Raw genomic sequence first — 20544 nt, 5'->3', positions numbered from 1 at the left:
ACACAGATATTGAAGCAATCAATCTTTTAGGGCACATTATCAGAGAATCCAAAATCATGCTTCACATCTTCAACTGTTAATTGAAGGACAAATACCTTGAAAGTTAATGATGCCTGCATCACCAAATGTGCCAAACCCTGTCCTCAGCATATTTATTATGCCTCCAAGATTCATGCCTTCGATTTCAAATCAATGAATGAATTTTTGAGGCAGGGGCAACACCCTGAGGTGACTAAACCAAAAGACGAGTTTCAATCCGAAAAAGTGCTTAATTTGATTTTTCAAGCAGCTATTCCACCTCATTCTTTTAAATGTAATTTAGATTTGTCCTTTTCATCTGTCAGAATGATGTTGCCGTGCTGGGTTCCAAGTGCTAAATTAGCAGCCATCTCGAGCATCACAGGGTGCATCTCGGATATGGAGTGTCACCATCTCGAGCATCACAGGGTACATCTCGGGTATGGAGTGTCACCATCTCGAGCATCACAGGGTGCATCTCGGGTATAGAGCGTCACCATCTAGAGCATCACAGGGTGCATGTCGGGTATAGAGCGTCACCATCTCGAGCATCACAGGGTACATCTCGGGTATGGAGCGTCACCATCTCAAGCATCACAGGGTACATCTCGGGTATGGAGCGTCACCATCTCGAGCATCACAGGGTACATCTCGGGTATGGAGTGTCACCATCTCGAGCATCACAGGGTACATCTCGGGTATGGAGCGTCACCATCTCGAGCATCACAGGGTACATCTCGGGTATGAAGTGTTAGCTTGATTCAAAACTCCACATCTGGAAAGGCAAGTATGAAATGGCTAACACTACCATGGAATAACCCGGGCACCAGCCAGATCCAATAGCCCATAACTTGGTCATTTTGTCCTTGATATCTACCTTGTTAAATCCCACATCATCCACACATTTGAGTCCAATCATACGCTTGCACTGATGAAACAATGCGCTACCAGAATGATGAGATAAACCATTATGACATGCAGGAAGTGACATCTTCTCAAATCAATGCACACAAATCATTCGCACTATCACAACCACATCAAAGCTTTCCTCTCCACCTCAAAGAAAGACTGCCAACACTTTTAATGAAAACAACACTTCTTTAAAGTTTGGACTGTCAAAAAGAGTTAGTTCAGTCTTTGCCAACAGCTTACAAAAAGCCTGTGTAAAGTCTCTGTCTTTCTCTGTTATAACTACTAGATGCCAGGTGTTAGGAAATTAAAAATCCCACTTTAGGCCTATGACTGGAAGGCAATCAGGATAAATTATATGCTGCAGCTAAGAAATTCACTTTTTTTAAAATACACAAGATAGCAAAGGCTCTATTAAGACTACAAAAGAACTGCTTCAGTGTCTAGATGCATTAACACTTCGATATTCATATCCAATTACTAAATAATTTAGGATGCCAGCAAAAGGATATAAATATTTGCCCTCATGTATCCTAAACCCCAGCCTGTTCAGTTATGCTGAAGAGGAAATTAAAATGTTAACATTTTCTAATAAAATCCAGATGCATATATGATTTACGATCTGATTTTTCTGTGAAATCAGCTTCCCAAGCAATTAAGAAATTCATTGCTTCTTACTGGTCTTTAGCTAAACCTGTAGAAGTGCAAATACATTTCCAACTCAGGATGTGCAATATCCCTGGCCGGTGAATGGAAAAACATAGATACCATTTTTCCTCCTGGCTGATCTAGATAGTTCAGGTGTACTGTTGGGTGAGTGTAGGCACGTGGCCAAGTGGTTAAGGCATTCGTCTAGTGATCTGAAGGTCGCTAGTTCGACCCTTGGCAGAGGCAGCATGTTGTGTCCTTGAGCAAGGCACTTAACCACACATTGCTCTACGACGACACTGGTGCCAAGCTGTATTGGTCCTAATGCCCTTCTCTTGGACAACATCGGTGCCGTGGAGAGGGGAGACTTGCAGCATGGGAAATTGCCGGTCTTCCATACAACCTTGCCCAGGCCTGCGCCCTGGAAACCTTCCAAGGCACAAATCTATGGTCTCATGAGACTAACGGATGCCTATATTTTATAAAACCACAGGAAGTAACAGAAGACTCTATGAAATAAATTGCCACTTTTCCCAAACTGTCCTTACTTAGGGAGTTACAGAGCCTGGCAGGAATTTACTTCTTGAACCTCATTCATTTAATTCATGGATGGCAGAAGCCAAGTTTGTAGAGTTGTAAGTGGCACCCAGGATCCTCTACAGTTACATCAGTACACACGCCCATTGTCTTAAAGTGAAACCAGCTGCCACTGAAACAGCCCTGCAATACAAATGAGACACTTTCTAAAAGGAGTGGGGCTGCAAGCCAGTGCTGAGGAACTGTTTCAGAAAGAGCACATTGCCTTTATTTTCTTCTTTGTACTTCATCAGCTTGAGAATAGGCATCCTGAGCCGCAAAATCTCTTCATGAAATTCTGCTTTCCTTAATTAATAAATGGGGGCAGGGAAGGACAAACTGTGGACAGCTATTAGTAACACCTTTCAAATTAAAAAAAACACCATCAGAGTGCAAAATAAAAACAGAACAGATAAACATAAAATATTATTTAACAATTCAAATCATACCTGGCTGTTCCTAAACTTTCCTTAAAAATGAATTACTTAATTATTAAATACGTAATGTATTTACACAAGTTAAGCATATCATTGTGTAAAATGTCAAACCTTTTTTAACCAGTTAAGCAATCTTTCAAAACAAAAAACACAAATTTCTCCATTCACCTGAAACATCTTGACAGTTACAAGGTACTTAGAAACTGAGCAGTTTATTGGAATATACTGCTGTAAGGAGGCTTGAGTGGGGAGATGTAGGATGGATGCCTACCCATGCCAGGGATATCCAGAACCCAGGGTCCCCATCTCAGAATATGGTCTGCCATTCATGATAGAGATAAGAAGTGCTTCAGCAAGAGGGTAATAAACTTGCTGAATTCTGTATTAGAGAAGATTGTGGAGGCTCATTGACCAAATATGTTCAAATCAGAGATAGACAAATTTTGGGACAGTAACGAATTAAGGGATAAGGTGTTAATTGTCAGAGTGGTGCTGAGATTAATGATCAGTCTCGATCTTACAAAATGGCAGTGAAAGGGTAAGTGACAAGCTCTCACTCCACCACCCTCATCCTCCAGCACCTTGTACTCCTGCTCTACTTCTTGGGTTATGTTGTGCATCTGGCTAATGGCAGCTGGGAACTACATGGTTTATGTAAGATCTGAACTTTCTACCTTCCCTCCTCAATAAGCTACCCAACCAAGGGTGCAGGTGCAAACTTGTATTCCCGATCATAGCAAAGTCACATTTACTTCCACTTTCTATCACAGCAGACTACATTGTTTGGAAAATAAAAGGCCTCCAATGTGCACAATTGAAGGAGGCTGCAAAGGGTTCCAGACTCAACCAGTTCTATTAGAGACACAAGCCTCTCCATAATTGAGGATATCTTCAAGAGGTGATACCTCAGGAAAACAACATCCACCAATAAGGATCCTCATAATCTGGGATATGCCCTCCACTCTTTAGTACCACCAGGAAGGTACAGGAACCTGAAGACTCACACTCAGTATTTTAGGAACAACTTCTTCCCCTCGGCCATCAGATTTCTGAATAGTCCATGAACACTACTCATTATGCCTCTTATTATTTTTGTAACCCAGTGTTTCCCAACCATTTTTTTTAGCCCAATGCACCCCTAAATCACCTTCATACTTACCAATGCCCTTCTGAGGCACAATGCGCTTTCTGGAACCACCCCCCCCCATAGTGTAAAAACATGTCTACCATATGCTAACATGAGAAAAATGATTCTGCTTTAAATTTGTATTTGTCTTTAAACCTAGCTTACACAGTACCTGTGTGCTGTGCAGCAGCTTTGATATCAATGTGATCCTTGAGCTTGATGGTTTTTAGCAAGAGTTGAAATATCTGGTTCAAGTTGTGACAGCAAAAGCCTCAAGTCCCCACACGTAACAATGTTCAAGCAGTCTCTGTTTTTTTGTGAGTATGTTGTTCATTGCACTGAAGCCTCATTCAACAAGGTAGGAGGATGGAAATGCAATGAAGAGCAGTTTGGCTCTTCTCCAAAGACCAGGAAACTTTATATGACAGTGTAGCCACATACCACCAAAGCTGACATTTTTGAAAAGCAGTTTTGCTTCTTCATCATTCTGAATTTCGATAATTTCTTCTTGCTGTTCTCGTTCTTCCACCTTGCAAAAAAATGGGGTTAATTACCCAGTGAGAATTTCCAAATCGTTCAAATCCTTGAATCGAGTCTGAAAGACTTTCTTCAATGACTGCAAGTATAGGCAGTACTCTTGCAAATCAGTCTGTGAAAGAGAGTGCTACACTTTTCATGCAGGGAAACTGTGAGAACATTCTTCTCCCAATGTTTTGCTTATATATTTCCAAGTTGTCAATAAAAGTGGACTCTGCATTTTTTGCCTGCATTAAATTGAAATTCTGACCCTGCACTTCATACTTAGAATGTCATACAGATCGGCTAGGTATGTCACATCTCCATGAAGAAGTTCAATCTTGTTTCCCAAGCTCTTGTTGACTTTGAGCAAAAAGACCAGTGTCAAAAAGATAAAAGAAATGTTTTAAGCAGCAGCCTTTTGACAGCCAATGCACTTCAGTGTGAAGAAGCAAGTGTTCAAACTCTTCATCATTATCTTGGCATAACTGGTGAAATATTCTGTTATTGAATGGATGAGCTTTAATTCTGTTGAAAGCAGATATCACAAGAGTCATGCTTGAAAAAGCTTCCTGGCTGAGGTTTCTGGCTGCGAGATGTTGATAAATTACAAAATGGCTTGTAAACAGAATTGGAATTTCTTATTTTGTATCTTTCACCAATTGTATGACATTTTCACACTTTGCTATCATTTTGGAAATGTTATAAGAAACAATGGCACTATCAAGGTCATGTTTAGCTTTCTTGGCAAATGACTCGAGTGTGCAAAGGTTTTCAAATGATTCTTTCAACTTCTGGAACTGAGTAATACCATAAGTAGTCTTTTCAGGATGTCCTTTACAGAAGTGTTTCTGCAACCTTGACGGTTTCATGGCTTCATTACACAGTACAGTATTAGAAATCAGGCACATGGGACGTTCCTGATCTGATGGTAACAGCCTAAAACCACACTCCAGGTATGTAACATTGCATTAATGTACTTTAGAAACATAGAAATCTACAACACATTACAGGCCCTTTGGACCAAAATGTTGTGCCGACCATGTAACCTACTCTAGAAATCTGTGGTTTCTGTTTCTTAGCAGGATTAGAATTCAAGGCTTTGCCGCCTTCAGACTCAGAAATCACGCCGTATGTACTTATCCATCATTAACAGCGCTAAATTAAAATTTAAAAATTAACACAAACTGGGAATGCCTATCGGATGTTGATGTTGGCAGCGGGTTGACAAGGTCATATGGTCAGTAAGGTCTCGCGCCTCAAGTTAGGGTTACATCCCCCCCGTGACCTCTATTTCCCCTAACACCCCCTTAGGACATGTAGCCACCCCATTGAGAATCACTGTTGTAACTTGTAGTAATTTTTATGTCTTATACAGTATTGCTACCACAAAACAACAATTTTAATGACGTCTGTCACTGATAATACACCTGGTTGTGGGTGTTTTTCACTCTGCACAGTTTTATATATTATTCTTCATCTGCAACATTTCATTATCACTTTAATTAAGATTATACCTCATTTTGTGTAACTAAGCTAAATCATTATACTTTATGAACTGTGTATCTGTTAATATGTTGCAGAGAAAGAATTATCATCCTATTTTACATATTTTTTTAAAAAATGGGTTTAAACAGTCAATCAGGTAGAGCCATCAACAATTTTATGATTTTGTATTGGGCTTGGACTCTCATGAAAACTGAATCTTGCTAAACAATTTCAAAGTCCTGTTTCTTACATTAAAACAAAGAGTTTTTAATCTGTATTGCATGGGTGACTGAGTCTGTTACCTTCTGATCGAAGTGATGGTCCTGGGCAGTATTTGGCAGAGGTAAGTGGGAAAAGCAGCTTAATAACATAAGTGCTTCCAAGGCAGGATGCTGAATAGTAAAAAGATATGAGAATGCTGCCAACAATTCATAATTTGTTTTGCTTCAAAAATACCTTCCTCATATTGATGTTCTGATTTGCACTGTGCAAATTTTTGTTCTACTTGCATGGCCAGACGCAATTATTTAAAAAAATAATAATCCCTAATCACCATGAAAAGGTCTGCACAAGTTTTTGTGGAAGTGAAAATTGTATGGCCGGCTTGTCAGGCTGCACTTTGTGGCCATTCATGCAGAGTAAACAAATGGTGGCCAGCAGGGCTCTATACACACCTGCCAACAGAAGAGCAAGTAAACCCTGATGCTACTCTTCTAGTGGCCCCTTTGTATTGCTGAAATAATTGGAGATGCCAGTCATGGAAGAACTGTGATGCACTGAGTGCTTTATTTGGCTGCTAGCACTGAAGGCTTCATAGAAGAATACTTTGTGTCTGCAAGATGTGCTGTATATAGCAATAACAGGAAGGGGTCCAGAATACATAAAATAACTGCCCCTGAATTGCTTTGAGAAGATTGCTCAGTTTGGCTGAAGAGAGCTGAACTTTTGTAAACTTCTGGCTTTAGATCTGTGTCTGCACAGTACACTATTCAAAATTACTCACACAAATATACAAATAGCCTATTTAAGCAAGGCTGGAGATAAAATGGCTAAGCGGCTGCCAATGTGTGGGTGGAGTGTTGGGAAAGTAAACAGAAGAGAATCACTTGTGGCACTTTGTACATTGAAAGACACAAATATTTTTACTGGCACAAGACTAAAAAATTTACTTCAGAATTCAACAACAGGAAAATTGTTGCATTGACCATTGCAGCAATATTAAGGGAACTGCTCTGTTTTCCACAAATAAGACAGAGCAACAACTATTGTAGACAGCTTACTATTTTCTAAAGTGGACGTTCTCTGCAACCCAAAAGGTCAATCATGCAACAAAGCCTCTTTATATTTTGTCAGCTTTATAAGTGAAACAACTTCCATAGCGTTAAAGATGGTTTCACCAGGAATAATTTTATCTGTGAGACAAGAGTTTCATTCTGCTGAGAAATACGGTTCAAATGACACCTTCAACAAAAGAAGTAACAAACTTCAATGTCACTGGCAGCACATTCTATTGCTTAGCAACCCTAACGAATATCAGTGTCTAAAGGCTCAAAATTAGTTAATTTTGCTTTAAAAGAAGAAACTACTGTGGGAATGCTATTTTGTAAAAATAACCCACTGTTAACCTAGATGTCAGAATTGTACAAGACATTTATTTGGCAAAGTATCTATTTGCTGCAGCAGTCTTTCAATTCTAAGGGGACATATTTCCGAGGTTGTCGATGAATATCCTTAAAGGCATATAAAATATTCTACAGGATATATGCTTAGAAATTCAATTCTATGCGAATAGCATTACATGCTATGAAAGCATTGACTTGAACTTTCTATATTGCACTTTGATATTTTCAGCAACACAGTATATTTTGAAATTTTTAAAAATGCATCTGTTTTCAATGCACTAAAACACTGGTGAATTATCATAAGCACCAAATTGGACATCCTTCACCAGGAAATCGCAAAACTGGCTAAAAGCAAGCTTGCAGAGTTTCTATCAGGACCACAGTAATTTGGTACAACTACCCACGCTCCAGAGAGTGAGTGTCAACCCATAAAGGCACACACGCAAGACAGCCCAACAGCTACAAAATGTAGCTGACGAAGGGTCTTGGCCTGAAACGTCGACTGCACCTCTTCCTAGAGATGCTGCCTGGCCTGCTGCGTTCACCAGCAACTTTTATGTGTGTAGCTACAAAATGTACCAAGGCAGATGTTCCACTGATTGAAAGTTCACCCTGTCTGCCCCTTTGGCAAGCTGTTTGTTCCACCACACATCCCTTTGCAATCTTCCACAGAATCTCTGCTCTGAGCACTGATACAGCCAGTAGAGGCAGGGAGTTACAGTCACAGAACCACTTTGAAAGCCTGACTTTTCATACCCAGACTGAGTGAATGTCAATTCTGCCAGTGAGATCTTCGAACAGCTCTCATTCACTTTTAGTCGCATTTTAGAGCTTGTTTAAAAGAGCATACTGCTAAAATTATTTTTAAAAGTTGTTACAAATTCAATATAAAGTCAATACCAATACCCGTGTCAGCAAACTGTTTATTGACTATAGCTCAGCATTTAACACCATCATCCCTACAGTTCTGATTGAAAAACTATACAGAAACTAGGCCTTTATACCTCCCTCTGCAACTGGATCCTCGACTTCCTAACCAGAAGACCACAATCTGTGTGCATTGGAAATAACATCTCCACCTCCCTGAGAATCAACACTGGCACACCACAAGGACATGCACTTAGCCCACTGCTCTACTCTCCCTGCCAATGATGTGCCGCTTAGGTCAAATACAATCTGTAAGTTTGCAGATGATACAACTATTGCTGGCCAAATCTCAGATGGTGACAAGAAGGACGTACAGGAGTGAGATATCCCAGCAAGTTGAGTGACGTCGTAGCAACAGTCTGGCACTCCATGTTAGTAAGATCAAAGTGCTGGTTGTGGACTTCAGAAAAGGCAAGACAGGGGAACATAAACCAATCTTCAGAGGGATCAGAAGTGTAGAGAGAGAGCAACTTCAAGTTCCTGGGAGTCAATATCTCAGAGGATCTAACCTGGTCGCAGCATAAAGGCAGCAAGACAGTGGCTACATTTCATGAGGAGTTTGATGAGATTTGGCTTGTCACCTAAAACACTCAAACTTCTACTGATGTGGACAGCATTCTGACTGGCTCCATCACCATCTGGTCTGGGGGTGGGGGGTGGGAAGCTACTGCCAGGATCGAAGTAAGTTGCAGAAATTTGTAAAATTACTCAGCTCCATCATGTGTGCTAGCATCCGTAGTATCCAAGACGACTTCAAGGAGCGGTGCCACAGGAAGGCGGCGTCCATCATTCAGGCCCCCCACCACCCAGGACATGCTCTCTTCTCATTGCAACCATCAGGAAGGAGGTACAGGAGCCTGAAGGCACACACTCAGCGATTCAGGAACAGTTTTTTCTCCTCTCCCATCAGATTTCTAAATGGACACTGAACCCATGAACGCAACTCACTTTTTAAAATTTCTCTTTATGTACTACTTATTTTAACTTAACAATTTAATGTACATATATTACTGTAATACATTTAAAAATATTTATCATGTATTGATAAATATCATTGTATTGCTGCCGCAAAGTTAACAAATTTCATGACGTATGCCGGTGATATTAAACCTGGTTCTGTGTCAGTTAAAATTTATGATCGAAAAAGAAGGTCTAGCAGACAAAAATCAAATACAACTATTAAAAGTAATATAACTTATTGTCTTTTTTCCCTTGGGTGCTAATATCACTCATTCACTTGAATGGGACTGTGTCAGATTCAAACCCAGCACAGAAGAAGTGAATAGATCTCATAGCCTGTTAGCTAGGAAATTTGAAAAATCAATGGGGGAGGAAGTGGCTGTATCAAAGGTACTACTGCCAACTTTGATCAACGGTGAGACAGAAACAGTAATTTCCATCAGGACCACAGTTTTGGTGCTGACTCCAGGTGGCAATTAAGTCCCATTACTGCTGTCTCAGAGCAAAGGGAGCTCTGAGATTTTCTCCGGGATTGGTCTGGTGCACCAGGAGAATCACCAGGTCTGCTACAACTGCAAGTGGTAGCTCGAGACGAAGAAGATGGGGTTGTAGACAGAGACAGACAGAAGCTCAGGTGGGAGGGAGTAAACAAGAAAGATCAACTGGGACACAGAAAGTGGGAGAAGGAGACAGTGAGGTGAAAGAGAGTGGGAGTATTGCAGAAACATATAGTACCTAAACAGGCTATAGGTGATGATTCTCCTTCCCATAGACGAAGGGTCACTAAGGTGTAATCCACCTCTCAAGCAGAAACTCCCTAACATTCTCATTAACAGAGTTTCATTTGTGTTTATTACATCTCCATTGAATTGATCCATAGCCGATAAAGCTAAAAGTATGTATGCAGAATACAACCCTGAGATTTGTCTTCCCGCAGAGAACCACACAACAAAGAAATACCATGGAACCTATTCAAAGGAAACATGAAACATCAGTACCATATACACTGCTGTACCACCACTAAGGTATTTTGGAGACACAAGAGAGTAGATGTTGGAATCTGGGCAATAAACAAGATGAGGGAGGAACTTCCAGGCATGCTGGTGGGGATCAGAACTTGGGTGTGCTCAGTTCAATTTCACGATTAGTATGATTTCATTCCAAATGATTGCTAACATGATTAGTTTTGGGTTATAATAGTTATTTTTAATGAATGAAGACATATCAATTTCAAGGCCTTAGTCTCAATAAATATCCTATAGTGATAGAAAAGACTAAAAATAATGCTGGAATGGAAATTTATATTAAAATCCATTAAAGAGAAATGAAGAATTAACTAATTTGACAAGATCAACCGTCCAAGTGAATGGTTTGACAGCAACTTCAGCAGAGAGTATCAATGGAAACTTTAACCAAAATAGCTCTACAGAGGACCTGAAGCCAGTACTAGTTTATCTCAAAGTGTGACATCTGAAATGGATACCTAGCAGGTGGCTAACACTGACAATAAGCAGATTAATGGTGCAAAGTATAAATCAGGGCTCCACTATTCAAAGTGTTCACTTTTTTTCCCCAGTAAGCAACCTTCCTACTTTCCCGCTTTAAATTATTTCACAACACTCTTTGTTCCAGCTATGTGTTTATATAAAATTTCAGCTGTATAAAATTCAATAAAATGACATAAGAATTTTATTATTGCAGAAACCTGCCTTGGAAAGTTACAACTCAGAAGGTCAGGCAGCATCTATGGAGAGGAACACATGGTCGAAGTTTCAGGAATCTTGATAAAGGGTCTCTATTAAACCTTGACTGTTTATTCCTCTCCATTGGTGCTGCCTGACCCGTCGAGTTTCTTCATTTTGTGTGTGCTACTCTGGATTTTCAGCATCTGCAGAGTCTTTTATATTTGCGCTCAGAAAGGTAGAAATATATTTGCATGCAGTACACTTATAGTTGATAAAGATAAACTATTTATTTGCTCACCATGAAATAGTCTGATTTGGTAAGATGATATTACATTGGTACGTTTCCAACTGAAACTCCTACCGAAGCATCAATATTTAAAAAACAGAACTTCAAAAGGTTGTTAGAACCAGAGATCACATTGAATAAAACAGCTTGCAGATTGAGAAACATTCTCAAATCCAATTTCATTCAATCTAACATAATTGATGAAAAATAAGAGATTTTCTTTACTGTGAGAAAGCAAGCACAAATGCAGATATAATAATTATTCAGATATTCATTCACATGTTATTACTAAAATGTATTTGCAAATTGGATGCATGGTGCAGAGAAAAAACATCAAATTTTTATTGTCCTCCATTTGTTATAGTGATCTCAAAACACATTGAGGTTACAATCTGATCTTATAACCTCCAGAAATTATCTTTCATACCGTACTTGCCTCACAACTCCACAAAATAAATCCATGTGTATTGTCAGTTCAATATTTTTTCCAGTAAAGATGAGCAATAGGAAATTTCATTCAGCAAACAGCAAATCAATAGTAAATTCTGAATTGACATTAATGGAGTTCTTTTACGTAACTATACGAATAATATAGATTGACAGTTCCAGGAGTTTTATTGTCTAATCAAGGTCTTTTTCTGAATAAATAAGAAAGGGTATTCCACAAAACTATTTGTTCTCCAGTATTTGATTAGAAATGAGACAAAAGAATTGGTGTCACAAACAGTAGAGTCTCAAGGATTCACATTAGAATCATTATTCTTAATACTGTTTCCCAAGTCTGTTCTACCCATATGAAAATGTTATTTTAATAATTGCACAATCAGAATTGCTCAACTTAATGAACATATCATGCAATGCCAAAATACTCATGGTATAATCAATAAGCCAATGGAGCCTTAAATGTCAAGTAGACTCAGGGTTTTGGTCAGTCACTTACATTAATAAAAGTTCCTAAAAATTCTAAATTTAACAAATATCCTTTAACTTTACTGTAAAGGGCCTAGTATGTAAGGTTGTAATGGGCTCAGAATTAAGGTCAAAGACTCATGCTCATATTTTTGAAGAACATTGGTAATACAACAAATCAGTAATAATTATCAATAAATAAATAGCAAAGTCTGACCAATCTGCCAATCTTGGCCTACTTGGCCAAAAGTTATATGTGCTAGGTGCACGCTGCTTGGGTAGTGCATAGGAAGCATTATTATTGTCTTAGCCATGATGCAACAATACAAAACCAAATCACTGCAAAATACTGTTCTGAACTTTTAACCCAACAGAGTTAATTTTGGGATGAACTAATTATTGCTCTGGAGAACTATATCATTATTATGGATCAATAATGTTATCTCTGTTGGACTTTCATTCCAGCAGAATATGTTGTATCCAGAAATATCCATTGTTCTATGTATTATCGGAGCAGAAAACCGCCGTCTCACTTTGAAATGTGATAAACTGGCACAGCCGTAGTTGGATCAGTGGGGGGGGGGGGGGGCAGAAGATAAATTTCCTAAAACGCACAATGTTCAAAGTTTCATGCAAGCGTGTGGATCTACTTCCAATCTTCACCTGGTTGAGTACATGAATATTGTGCAACTTCAGAAGTTACACAAGTGCAGATTTTTATAAATACTTGTTTTGTAAGAACTTGGCATTATTGGCAATGCTAGCATTTATTACCAATTCTTTATTACCCAGGGAGCAGGAAAGCTGCTTCTTAAAACTGATGTACATACTCCTTCACTACAGTACGTGCATCATTTTAAAGAAGGCAGTTTGCCAGAAGCTTGAGTAATAACGCTGTTCTTCAATGATCATGAAAGAACAAGTACCATATTTCCAAGTCAGGATGATGTGGCAAGTTAAAAGTCATGTGGTTATGGCATGCTGTTAGAGTGGCCCAGGGTGAATAACTGCAGTATATCTTGTAGATGGCATTACTCACACAATAACGTGGCCAAAGCAGAGTGGTGGGAAGAGTACCAATTATCCAGGACAGATGTTTTCAGTGGTGATAGAACAGCACTCATCCAGTAACTCACCCTGGCGAAGAGTATTCCATCATGCCCCTGACTTGGGCCATAGATGTCAGGATACCTTGCCTGTGGCTCTTCTTTGTAATCACAGCGATCTAGTTGAGTTTCTGGTTGGTGACCATGCAATGAAGGTTGGGGCTCTGCAATGCAACTTCACTATCACTGATGGCAAGTTAGACCTTCGTTTGTTGAATATGGTCATTGCCTAACAATGTTATGACAGGAACATTATTTACCACTTATCGGCCAATGATTAAATACTGCCCATATGTAGGCAAGGACTGCCTTATTTTCCTAAGAAAATATGTATGCAATTAAACTTCTCAACCATCAATAAACATCCTTACTTTGGACCTTCTGTGACGGCACCACGTTATACATCAAAGTATAAAAGCATTTACAATATATCCGTAACAAAATCCACATGGTTTAAAAAAAATATTGGTGACGTGAGCAATCAAATTGCGTTGTTATTTGTTGTTATGGAAAATCCAAATTTAGAAATTGTTGGCATTAAACGTGCATTTTAACAGAAGTAGGAGAAACTCTGTTGGACCCTAATGGCAAATCATCAATCTGAAAAGTTAACTGTCTCCTCTCCACAAATTCTGTCTTTATTTCCATGCAATAGCTTCCAATGGGTATGTGCTCCATAAAATGAGGTTCAGCTTAGATTTTACTTAATTTAACCTCTTGTTCCAGAATGGATTCTAGTCAGTGACACAGGGATGAGTGGTTTGTGGTTTTCCAAATACTGTACAAAGTATAATTTTGTTCTGTTTAAAAATCAACTATTTCATAATGCAAATCAAATTAAATGATAACACTGAAGGACCATTTGTCTGCTTATTACAAACAGCAGAAAATCGTGAACTCTTGTCAGATTTGTGAATCTAAATTGCAATGATGACTGCAATCTTTAAGGAAAAGATTTACTGTGTTAACAGCAGCTATTGATTATACTACAAGGTAAATCTAAGTTCACATATGTCCTCTGGCTTTGATGAGTCTGTGAACCTTCAGAGCAGGAGACAAATTTACCCAGCTCATTTGAATCTAGCCTATTAATTACATTTTTTGTTAGATGGAACACTGAAGGGCAAGAATCTTTTCTAAGTTGTCTACCACCGAACTGCATAAATGGTCACAAAAAAAGTCTCAATTGCCTGTCGATATTTATTCCAATATCTATGGAATTCCTATCTACACGTCAACTCGGGTTTGTTACACGTTTCCAAACTAGCTACTAAATTTAGTTCTTATAATTTGTTACGGGATTAAAGTCCACTGATTATATGCGAATAAAAATCTAAAAAAGATACAATACAATGTAAAACGAGGAATTCTGCAGATGCTGGAAATTCAAGCAACACACATCAAAGTTGCTGGTGAACGCAGCAGGCCAGGCAGCATCTCTAGGTCGATGTTTCAGGCCGAGACCCGTCCTCCTAGAGATGCTGCCTGGCCTGCTGTGTTCACCAGCAACTTTGATGTGTGTTGCTACAATACAACGTACTCATTTCTGTATCAACTAAGGATATCAGTATCAAGCAGAGAAACATGTACTTATCCAGTTTTTATAATTGCAACTCATGCCTTGCCTTTGAAAAACATCGAATACCATCTATAAAATAGATCTGAAGTAACTATAGATCTTACTGGTAGCGAGAGACAGTGACTATCTGACATATTGTCAGAACTCACTATACAAGTCACCATGATACTAACCTTACCATGCACAAGGTAGAAAATAATTCAAGGCTTCTGGGACTAGTATGGTTAAGTACAACTATCAGCATGCGCACGATGGGCCAAATCTCCTGTTTCTATGCTGTATGACTCTATAATTTTAAAAGTTAAAGATCATGCGGCAGTATTTTGGAAGGAGAAGACAAAGTTTACTCAGAATTTAAACACTGGAAACTAAGGAAATGCAAACAAACTAGATGGGCACGGCAGGTAAGATGATGAACAAATGATCAGCAAAGAATGCCCAGATTTTAATAGGTATGAAATGATCTCTTGGGTTACTGGTACCTACAACCAATGGCCCTTTGTTTAGTCACATGGCACTGGAAGTCTGAAGAACGTTGATCATGATTGTTATCATAAACTACCTTCTCCACCAGATGGCAATGCACCATACCATACAATTTCAAGTCTATCTGACTGACAAGGCTTACTTCAATAGTAATGTCCAAGATTAGAACAAAAGCCTCCCTTAAATCTCTAATACACTTATCATAACCACCAGTGCCCCTTACCAACAAAATAAACCACAGGTAACTTTGCTGGCTTAAATTCCTGCATAGTCAATTTTCCGCAGTCATTCATAGTCAAATATGGTCGGTCCACTTGGGAACTTTTCACTTATCTGGACAGTGAAACCAATCCATCTTTATTTCACCTGGGTACCTTTGCTGGTGGCTGACTTGATTTAAATCTGGACATAATTACTATTTTTTCTTCACTACCTGGTTGCCACTGATATAATGGAGAACTACAGGTGGTTCTCACTGAAGTGCAGAAAATTAACAGGAGACTTGAAGGTGCACAAAATCGTGACTCATTTATAAAGAGTGAATGAGAGAACTTACTCCCATCAAATAGTTCAAAGGACAAGGGAGCACAAGTTTAAACACTGGAAACTAAATAAGCACAGGCAATGTAGATGGCAGAGCAAGGAAAGGAATGTGTCATGTGATGACATAATGGACAAGCAATAAACAAAGCTTTCTTAGGTGTGGAATGGAACTCTTTGGGTAAAGATACAAGGGCTTTCACAAGGATTTTAAAAAAAGTAGTTTTTCGCTGGAGCCCATTGTCTGAAAAAGTGGTGGAAACAGGATTTATTGCCTTAAAAGACAATTCAGAATGAATAAGCTTGCAGGGATAAGAATGAACAACCAGGATTGCTGAACATAGAGCAGTGTAGAACCAAGTGGCTAAGTGAACTCCATCTAGGTAGTAAAAATTCTGTGATTTTGCATTCTTTCCAATTTCTTTACCATAACCTACAAATGATATTCTCTTTCCAGAGCCCAAGGGTTATTGGTAAACTCAGCCTTCTAGCACAGCAGAATGACCTTTCCAAAGGATCAGAATTGTTAGTGGTAAAGTTAAATTTTCAACAAATATTCTTTGTTTAGATTTTTGTTGTAAACAAGAACTAATCACCAGGTCTTAACATAAATTGTAGGCAGTAAATTGTCAGCCCTCACAGCATTAATTATGGATGCTTGGGATCTCTGTCATCAGAGCTTTTAAGACCATCTCTGTGAGTTACTTTGTCCCAGCAAAGGTATCTGGAGGATATCATATGCAGATATTATTTAGTAGAAAATAGTCTAAATATCAGAAGCATTGAAGATTGTGAGGAATGACAAAGTGCATGACAGAAAGATGGGATTACAGGAAAAGCTGGAATTCATTCTTCAACTTCAGGTTCTGCAAAGGATGACTCGCTCAGCTACAACTCATTGATATGTTCTAGTTCATAAAGATTGTACCTGTGCTTGGAAATCCTTTGTATCTTGTAAATCTTTTGTTATTCAGAACTATTTGTCTAAATTTAAACATGTACCATTACAAATAAACTACTTTGCGTTTGAACTTCTTCATCAGCTGAAAGTATCTTAACTTTGGTAGAGTAGGGGAACTCACCACGCAAGCAGTGTGTATTGGCAGCTAAACCTCACCACAGAGGCTAGACTGGGTAGCAAGTTAGTCCTTGATACAGTCCAATAGATCAGTACAATCTCCCTATAGTGAGGGTGCACGTAGATACCTGTATCAGATAGGGATTAAAATCTTCTTTTGAATTTAGGGCTATGCAGGCAGGAATCTAATACTATCACAAATCTTCAGCACCAATCTGAAGCATTCAATATGTTGCCTGGCTTGTTAGAAGGCTTACATTTTTAAGACCAAATCATGCTGATGAAGCCTTATTGTACAAAATTACTAGTGAAGTTTCAATCAGTTTGTTGAAAGGTATTAGTAGGTGTCAAAGGACTATAGAAACAAGACAGATGGCAAGTTATAAATGAATGACAGAACAAATTCAAAGATACAGGTGACTTCAACCTGTTCCTGCATGTTCACCTTCCTACTCCTAATAATAAAAGGCATGACCCTGATATATCAAATAAAATTTAAATAATTCTGACTTAAGTCAGAGCAGTAATAATTCAGTCCAGTATTCAATGAAATACACCTTTTATCTACTACTTTACCACACTTCATCTCATTCACTCATTTTCTTAACTTCAAAATAGAGATACTTTTCCCTCCATCAACAGTTTCAACAAAGCGTCATTCTTCACTAAAGCACTCAACTCCTATTGCGCTGTTCAAGAATTCAAATCAGCTGCGAGTATGGGTCACAAATCCTAATTTCACTAAATCCATTATGACCAGCAATTTTGGCTCACAGCAGAAACCAAGGCTGAATCCCAGAGTAAACTAAGAATGAAGACACAATAAAGCATAGACACATAATCCATTTTCAATTGTGCAGATGCAGTTCAAGAACGGTCTCGCCATCATCTTCAAGAGCAATTAGGAATGACAATAAAAACTAAAAACTCTGCATGTAACTGCATAAACCAATAAAGCAAAAATTAAAAGTAACCAGTTTTTTATGGAAAATTTTTTTTAAGTTAGTAACAAACACCATTGCTGACTTTGGAAAGAGCCACTAAAGCAGCATCTGAGGAAAGAGACGTGCTAATAAGCTTTTCTTCCTACGGACACTGTTTGATTAGGCGATCTCTTCCAGCACTTCTGTTTTTCTTGCTCATTTCCAATTGGATGTCTTGTGATTTGTCTTGTTCCCATCCAGTCTGGACATTTTAGCTCAAAGGTGCATTTGGAGACTTCATCTCTCATGAGTTCACACAATATTTGTGCACAGCTAAAAACTCCCAGGCCACAAAGGCAAAGTGTCTGTCTTTGACATTCTGCTTAGAATACATTGTGTTGATTAAAACCTTACCCTTTATTTTCAGGATTATCATAATTTATTTCATCTGTAATTTTACTATGGTCTGAAACATGAGTTAAAAAGCACAGAAAAAAATACAACCATTTGAATGATTATCTGCAGCTTAATGTGAAAAAGACTAAGGAGCTGGTGGTAGACCTGAGGAGAGCTAAGGTACCGGTGACCCCTGTTTCCATCCAGGGGGTCAGTGTGGACATGGTGGAGGATTACAAATACCTGGGGATACGAATTGACAATAAACTGGACTGGTCAAAGGACACTGAGGCTGTCTACAAGAAGAGTCAGAGCCGTCTCTATTTCCTGAGGAGACTGAGGTCCTTTAACATCTGCCGGACGATGCAGAGGATGTTCTACGAGTCTGTGGTGGCCAGTGCTATCATGTTTGTTGTTGTATGCTGGGGCAGCAGGCTGAGGGTAGCAGACACCAACAGAATCAACAAACTTATTCGTAAGGCCAGTGATGTTGTGGGGATGGAACTGGACTCTCTCACGGTGGTGTCTGAAAAGAGGATGCTGTCTAAGTTGCATGCCATCTTGGTCAATATCTCCCATCCGCTACATAATGTACTGGGTGGGCACAGGAGTACATTCAACCAGAGACTCATTCCTCCAAGATGCAACACAGAGCGTCATAGGAAGTCATTCCTGCCTGTGGCCATCAAACTTTACAACTCCTCCCTTGGAGGATCAGACACCCTGTGCCGATAGGCTGGTCCTGGACTTATTTCATAATTTACTGGCATAATTTACATATTACTATTTAACTATTTATGATTCTATGACTATTTATTATTTATGGTGCAACTGTAACAAAAACCAATTTCCCCTGGGATCCATAAGGTATGACTATGACTCTGACTATGATTTAACTGGTGAGCACTGCAATATTAGCCAACTCATGAAGGATTTAATTGCCCTAATTCTATGCTGCAAGGTCGTGGTTAATCAAACCATGACCTGTCAACCTTCAGGTCATGTTACTCAGGGACTTGTATTATTATCTTGCGATTATATGTGCTGGATCATTACTGTATGTGCTGAGTGTGACCACGTGTACCATGTTTTGTACCATGTTTTGCACCTTGGCCCCAGAGAAACAATGCTTCATTTAGCTGTATACATGTGTTTGGTTGAATGACAACAAACTTGAACTTGAAACTCCAGGTAGCTAATTGGATATTTGATTTCCAGCACAAGTTGCTGTTCAAGCCAAATAATATCTGGTCCTCAAAACTCAAGAGGAAGAGAAATTCATTCTGGCCCATTTTCAGTACCAAATTGTCATTGCTTTGGTTCAAGGCAATAACAAAAGAAAAACACTAGCTCACTCAAAACTTGACCTTACTACTTCCCCTCTTCCCATACTTTTATTCTGCCATCTTTCCCCCTACCTTTTCAGTCCTGAAAGGTCTCGGCCTGAAACATCGGCTGTTTATTCATTTTCATAGATGCTGCCTGACCTGTTGAGTTCCTCCAGCAATGTGTGTGTATTACTAACAGTTATTAACTGAGGAGGAGGAGAAGATGGCGGCGCGACACAGCTTGCACGGCCACTCCGGTGAATGATAGCTGTAATCTGTCAAGTAGGGTGCCGTGCACAATTCTAATTTGATGGAGACAGACATGAGAGAACAGAGGAACATCTGGAGAAACTTCTGAAATGCCTTTTTCGCTGCCGCTGTTACTGTGTGATCCTGAATCTCTGGAGGGGAAGGCCCCAAATCCTCGGCTTTGCTTGTTGCTCAGCGGCCGGGGCGGGGTCGAAACACTCGGCAGAGATGGTGCTCGGTGCTCGGTGTCGGAGGGCTGGTCAGAGGCTCGAAGTCTTTGGACGGACTCAGAGTTGGCTGGGGTCGGGTGCTTCCAATGCATCGACAGTTGTTGGTGCCTCGCGGTTTATGGCAGAAAGAGTTTCTCCCTTCTGCTGCCTGCTGTTGGGGACTTTTGGGAGTCGATCGGAACTTTGAGACTTCTTTTTTACCGTTCCCATGGTCTGTTCTTTATCAAATTATGGTATTGCTTTGCACTACTGTAACTATATGTTATAATTATGTGGTCTTGTCAGTGTTAATCTTTGGTTTGTCTTTTTTTTGTGATATCACTCTGGAGGAACATTGTATCACTTCTTAATGCATGCATGCATTTCTAAATGACAATAAACGAGGACTGAGTGTTCACATAATCTAATCTAACATATCCCGACTGCTTTTGTTGTTGCAAATGGATGACCCAAATTTACTCAGGCTTCCTTGCTTATAACATTCACTTAGTATCTCCACTTATGCTGGCACATTTGTAAGTC

General features: G+C 39.3%; 1 protein-coding gene across 1 annotated transcript in view; it reads right to left on the bottom strand.

The window, feature by feature from the left end:
• Positions 1-20544, bottom strand: part of LOC134348444 (cysteine-rich motor neuron 1 protein-like) — a 262947-nt gene that overhangs the window by 198348 nt on the left and 44055 nt on the right. The window lies entirely within an intron of this gene.

The sequence above is a fragment of the Mobula hypostoma genome, chromosome 1, assembly GCF_963921235.1.
Source record: "Mobula hypostoma chromosome 1, sMobHyp1.1, whole genome shotgun sequence".
NCBI lineage: Eukaryota > Metazoa > Chordata > Chondrichthyes > Myliobatiformes > Myliobatidae > Mobula > Mobula hypostoma.
Note: the sequence above shows the minus strand (reverse complement) of the source record. Positions and strands in the feature narration are given on the sequence as shown.